The sequence below is a fragment of the Megascapheus bottae genome, chromosome 2 (genome assembly GCF_031878675.1).
Source record: "Megascapheus bottae isolate mThoBot1 chromosome 2, mThoBot2.hap1, whole genome shotgun sequence".
Lineage (NCBI taxonomy): Eukaryota > Metazoa > Chordata > Mammalia > Rodentia > Geomyidae > Megascapheus > Megascapheus bottae.
The window spans coordinates 90,556,778-90,563,411 of NC_143510.1; positions in this window are offsets into that span (position 1 = coordinate 90,556,778).

Consider the following 6,634-nt stretch of genomic DNA (forward strand, 5'->3'; position numbering starts at 1 on the left):
AAGTCCAAGGACAGTGCTCAGGCCCTGAGCTCAAGCCCAGGACTGGCAAAAAAAAAGGAAAGACCTAATAAAAGTGAAGTGAACCTGGTCAGGGGAGGCGGGGAAAGCAAGATGCTGCTGGGAGGGGGAGCTTGGAAGCTTATTTCTGGTTTGGATTTGTGTGTGTGTGTGTGTGTTATAAATACATCATCATATCTGGAGTGATGAGTGTGTGTGTGCATATATATAAAATAGGATATGTATGTCTGTCTATCTATGTATCGATCTATCTATGGTCTTGACAGTACTGGGATTTGAGTGCAGGCAAGCACTCTAATACTGCATCTCCAGGATTAGTTTTACTTTTAGATTTTTGGATTTGTTGTTGTGTTTTTGCCTTATTTTTTTTGGGGGGGGGGGTCGTGGGGCTTGAACTCGGCCTGAGCACTGTCCCTGAGCAATTAGATCAAGGCTGCCACCCTACCCTTGAGCCACAGCCCCACTTCCTATTTTCCTGCTATTAATTGGAGATAAGAGTCTCACAGTCTTTTGTGCCTGGGCTGACTTTGAACCACAATCCTCAGATCTCAGCCTCCTAGGTATCTAGGATTACAGGCCTGAGCCACCGTGACTGGCTTATTATTTTTCTTTCTCTTTCTCTTTCTTTCTTTCTTCCTTTCTTCCTTTCTTCCTTCCTTTCTTTCTTTTTCTTTCTTTCTTTCTTCTTTCTGGGTGCTGTCCCTGAGCATTTTTGCTCAAGACGCTACCACTTTTTTTTTTTTTTTTTTTTTTGCCAGTCTTGGTGTTTGAATTCCAGACCTGAGTCTGGGCTATCTCAGTGCTAAATAAAGCTTTATCACTTGAGCCTCAGCACCATTTCCAGCTCTTTTCTATGTATGTGGTACCGAGGAATTGATCCCAGGTCTTCGTGCATGCTAGGCAAGCACTCTACCACTAGGCCAAACTCCCAGCCCTATAGTTATTTTTATGAATACGGTCTTACATTTTTGTCAGAGCCAGCCTGGACCACAATTCATAATCCTATTATAGTATGTATACTTCCCATGTCGTTGGGATTATAGGTGCCGACACTATGCCCAGTTATTGGTTGAGATAGGGTCTCATTCCCTTTTTGCCCAGGCTGACCTCCAAGCTTGAACTTTATAATTCTGCTTCCAAAAGAGCTGAGATGACAGGTCCAGGCCACTGTGTCTGGTCATGGGAGATTTTTTGTTTTGCCAGTTCTGGGGCTTGAACTGAGGCCCAGATACTGTCCCTGAGCTTCTTTTGCTGATGGCTAATAATCTACCACTTGAGTCACAGCACCACTTCTGGCTTTTTTCTGTTTATATGGTACTGACCAATCAAACCCAGGGCTTCACGCATGCTAGGCAAGAACTCTACCACTCGGGCTGGGAGTTTGGCCTAGTGGTTAAAGTGCTTGCCTAGCATGCACAAAGACCCGGGTTCGATTCCGTGGTACCACATACATACAAAAAAGCCGGAAGTGGTGCTGAGGCTCAAGTGGTAGAGCTCTAGCCTTGAGAAAGTCCAAGGACAGTGCTCAGGCCCTGAGCTCAAGCCCAGGACTGGCAAAAAAAAAAAAAAATGTTAAAGAACTCTACCACTAAGCAACATTCCCAGCCCTAACAACAAAATGAAGGTGGACTACACATAATATTCTGAAATGATATTTGGCCACAATGACTTAGGATAATGATGATGTCGGTTTGAAGCTGGACAAACAATTGATAGATATATTTCTGTTGCAAGGTGGCTGTGGCCTTAGTTCAAACATTGTAAGAGTTTTAGCTGGATGCCTCTAACCCCAGCTACTCAGGAGGCTAAGATTCAAGGATCAATATTTGAAGGCAGCTCAGGCAGAACAGTCTATGAGCCTCATATCTCTAATTAACCAGCTCAAGAGGTAGGGCAGTAGCCTTGAGCTGAAGAGGTTAGGGACAGGGCCCAGGCCCAGAGTTCAAGTCCCATGAATGACCAGAAAAAAAAAATGTAGATGCCATGGGGTAGAATGTAGCTCAGTGGCAAAGCATTTGCCAAGCAAGTGCAACATCCTGGGTTCGATCCCCAGTACCAAAAAAAGAAAAGAAAAAAAAATACATTAATTAAAAATGTGTGTGGGGCCGGGAGTTTGGCCTAGTGGTTAAAGTGCTTGCCTAGCATGCATGAAGACCCGGTTTCGATTCCTCGGTATCACGTACATAGAAAAAAGCCAGAAGTGGTGCTGAGGCTCAAGTGGTAGAGCTCTAGCCTAGAGAAAGTCCAAGGACAGTGCTCAGGCCCTGAGCTCAAGCCCAGGACTGGCAAAAAAAAAATGTGTGTGTGTGTAATATATATATATACAACATATATATATATACAACACACTATATATATGTGTGTATATACGTACATATACATATACCTCCTCCTAATTCAGAAGCTGGCAGCAGAAGACACACAGGCTTCTGCTGTAAGATCTCCCAGGGAATGCTGCTGGAAGCCAGAAACAGGGTCCTCTCAGCTAGGGAGAATTTCAATAAATAACAAGATTCAAATCCAAGGGAGGGCCTATCCACATCTCTTCCGGGTCATCTGAAAGGTCATACTGGGAGCCCAGGACCAAGGCCTTTTCCATCCCAGGACATGAGTCCCCTCTGGACAATAAAGGTATCAGATTTTAGTAGATGGCCCAAGAACTCCATTTATTTACCTTTTAGGGTTCTAGATGAGTCCTATCTGATTGTGTATTTTTTTTTTGTGGTACCAGATTTTGAACGCAGGGTCTTGCACTTGGTAGGTTTGCTTGTTTAGCTGGGGCTCTACGACTTGAGCCACATCTCCAGCACTGATTTTTGCTGGTGTTTTGGAGATGGACTGGCAAGGACTTTTCTTTTCTTGGCCAATCCTAGGCCTTGAACTCAGGACCTGAGCACTGTCCTTGGGCTTTCTCAAGGCTAGAGCTCTACCACTTGAGCCACCGCACCACTTCTGGCCTTTTCTATGTATGTGCTATCGAGGAATCGAACTGGGGTCTTTGTGCATGCTAGGCAAGCACCCTTCTCCTAGGCCAAACTCCTGGCTCTGTTGAGGACTTTTCTATAAGAGCTGGCCACAAACTGCCATCCTCTGAATCTCAGCCTCCTGCATAGCTTTGATTACAGGTGTGAGCCACTTCCACCTCCCTACACAGTCAACCAAAATCTACTACTAGTTTGGTGTTGTGTTTTGTTGCTATTGCTTTTTAAAAAACGTTTAGTGTTATTATAAAGGTGATGTACTCAGGGGTTAGAGTTACACAGACCAGGTAATAAGTACATATCTTTTGGGACAATATTACCGCTTCCCTTGTATTGTTTTGTTTTTGGCAGTGCTAGAATTTGAACTCAGGGCTTCATCATTATTAAATAGGTGCTATGTTTCAGATAAGTTCTTAAATGTTTGCCCAGGACTGAAGAATCTCCTGCATGTGCCTTCCTTTTAGTGGGCATTGCAGACAAGTACCATCATGCCCTATTTATCTGTTGAGATGGAGTCTAACTTTTTCTCATGTTGGCCTGGCTCTTCAAGCTTCCTGATCTCTACCTTGGGGCCTGATGCTATGTTGTTTGTTGCAGTGTTTGGGACCAAAACCAGGGCCCCACGTGTGTTACATAAGTATTTTACCACTGAGCTATATGCCCAGTGCTTTTTATTTTGAGTTCTTATTTCTCTGCAGGAATCCTGAAGTTTGGCTTGTAGAATGCCTTCCTGGGGGAACGTGTTATCTTCTTGGTGCCTGAGGGGGCCACCAAGCCAGTTCTAACCAAGAGTTCAGTTTGGAATTTTCCAGATGAGGCAAAAAAGGATGTGTTTGGGCTCAGAACCAGCAGGAAGGTAGATGACTATAGTCAGGGTCTGCCCCAGTCAAGCTTTCCGAGTGACTCCCACTTACCAGCAAACAGCTTCAAGTGAGCGGTCTGGCGCAGTGGCTCACACCTGTAATCCTAGCTTCTCAGGAGGCTGAGATCTGAAGATCTAGGTTCAAAGCCAGCCTGGGCACAAAAGGACCTGTGACTCTTATCTCCAATTAACCTCTAGAAAACGGGAAGTGGAGCTTGACCCAAAGGTAGGGCAGTAGCCTTAAGCTGAAGCTCTCTGGGACAACATCTAGGCCCAGGGGTAGGGTGATAGCCTTGAACTGCAGAGCTCAGGGACAGTGCCCAGGTTCAAGCCTCATGACCCACCAAAAAAAAAAAAAAAAAGCTTGAAGTAGAGCTGTGGCTCAAATGGTAGCGTGTCAGCCTTGAGCATAAAAGGTCAGGGACAGGGCCGGGAGTTTGGCCTAGTGGTAGAGTGCTTGCCTAGCATGCACAAAGACCCAGGTTCGATTCCTCAGTACCACGTACATAGAAAAAATCTGAAAGTGGTGCTGAGGCTCAAGTGGTAGAGCTCTAGCCTTAAGAAAGTCCAAGGACAGTGCTCAGGCCCTGAGTTCAAGCCCAGGACTGGCCAAAAAAAAAAAAAACAGCAGCGCCCAGGCCCTGAGTTTAAGTCCCAGGACACACACACACACACACACACACACACACACACACACACACACACAGAGTAATTATGACAGAGTTATCCACTCATCTGAATTGTCTCCCCTTTGCTCCAAAAAACCCAGACCTAACCCTGTTGCTGTCAACGCAGCCTCCAGGGGGCAGGAGAGAGCTAGCAAGGCTCTGGGTGGGGAACAAGACCCAAGCAGCCCTGGGTTTGCAAAAGCCAGACCTGTGAAAAACAGCCCAATTTTCAACTCTGGTCTCATCACTAACACAAGACACAAATACAGACAGATGGAGAATGTTTCTACTGGAGCAAGTGTTATAAAGAAGAGACTCGTGGATGAATCCCACCGTTTAAAGCTTTGTGCTGATAATCCTCAGACTTGGGTCCTGTGCTTATTTCCATGTTTCACATGAAGAAATAAGCTCAGAGAGGGGAAGCCATTTTTCCATGGTCATAGAGGGTGCAGTCGGGTGTCAGGGCTCTCATCTATCCACCCAAAATATTTGATTTGATTCTGAAACTCAAGACTCCTCAACACCACTCTTAGTGGGAATTAATTAGTATGATATAATCTTTTTTTTTTTTTTTTTTTTTTGCCAGTCCTGGGTTGAGCTCAGGGCTTGAGCACTGTCCTTGGACTTTCTCAAGGCTAGCACTCTACCACTTGAGCCTCAGCACCACTTCTGGCTTTTTGCTATGTATGTGGGGTACCGAGGAATCGAATCTGGGTCTTTGTGCATGTTAGGCAAGCACTCTACCACTAGGCCAAACTCCCAGCCCCAGTATGATATAATCTTAATACTGGAAGGCTGACAGGCTAATGATTATGGTTGCTATATTGTTATTATTACTATACCATTTTTTGCAGGCTCTACTACTTAAGACACATCTCCACTTCCAGTTGTTTTTGTTTTTTTTTTTCCTTTCAGGTTAATTGGAGATAAAGGTCTCATGGACTTTTGCTGCCCAGGCTGGTTTCAGACTGGGATCATCAGACCTCAGCCTCCTCAGAGGCTAGGATTACAGGATGTGAGCCACCCGTGCTGGGCATGCCCTAGGGTTAAATACAGGAAGATTTGGGGTCAGAGGAGAGGAGGGTACAATCATTATTCAGAGTCACGGGTGTGGACAGAAGTGATCAGAGCAGGGCAAGCTGCTTGTTCTCAGGCCTCGTCGGGCCTTGCTGAAATGATGTCGTCTTTGTGGTGTGGCCGGGCTGGTTTCCACACCTGTCACAGGACATTTATCCATCAGTCCTGTGCTTCCTGGACACAGAGTCACAGGTGTGGATGGAAGTGGTCAGAGCAGGGAAGGCTGCTTGTTCTCAGGACTGGTCAGCTGGGGCCTTGCTGAAATGAAGTCTTTGTGGTGTGGCCGGGCTGGTTTCCACACCTGTCACAGGACATGTATCCATCAGTCCTGTGCTTCCTGGACACAGAGTCACAGGTGTGGATGGAAGTGGTCAGAGCAGGGAAGGCTGCTTGTTCTCAGGACTGGTCAGCTGGGGCCTTGCTGAAATGAAGTCTTTGTGGTGTGGCCGGGCTGGTTTCCACACCTGTCACAGGACATGTATCCATCAGTCCTGTGCTTCCTGGACACAGAGTCACAGGTGTGGATGGAAGTGGTCAGAGCAGGGAAGGCTGCTTGTTCTCAGGGCTGGTCAGCTGGGGCCTTGCTGAAATGATGTCGTCTTTGTGGTGTGGCATGGCTGGTTTCCACACCTGTCACAGGACATTTATCCATCAGTCCTGTGCTTCCTGGAAACAGAGTCACAGGTGTGGATGGAAGTGGTCAGAGCAGGGAAGGCTGCTTGTTCTCAGGACTGGTCAGCTGGGGCCTTGCTGAAATGATGACGTCTTTGTGGGGTGGCCGGGCTGGTTTCCACACCTGTCACAGGACGTGTATCCATCAGTCCTGTGCTTCCTGGATCTCAAGAGACTGCAGAGGAGCATGGCTTGAGCAGAGGACCCAGACCCCCTGGAGGCTGGTGTGCCACGCCGTCCTCCGGCTTTCAGTCCCTCCCTGGACGTTCGCAGGCCCCGGTGGGGAGCCTGGCGCGTGGAGCCCCGGGCTGCGGCGGCGGCGAGGCGCGCGGGAGAGCCGGGAAGCCAGCGATTGC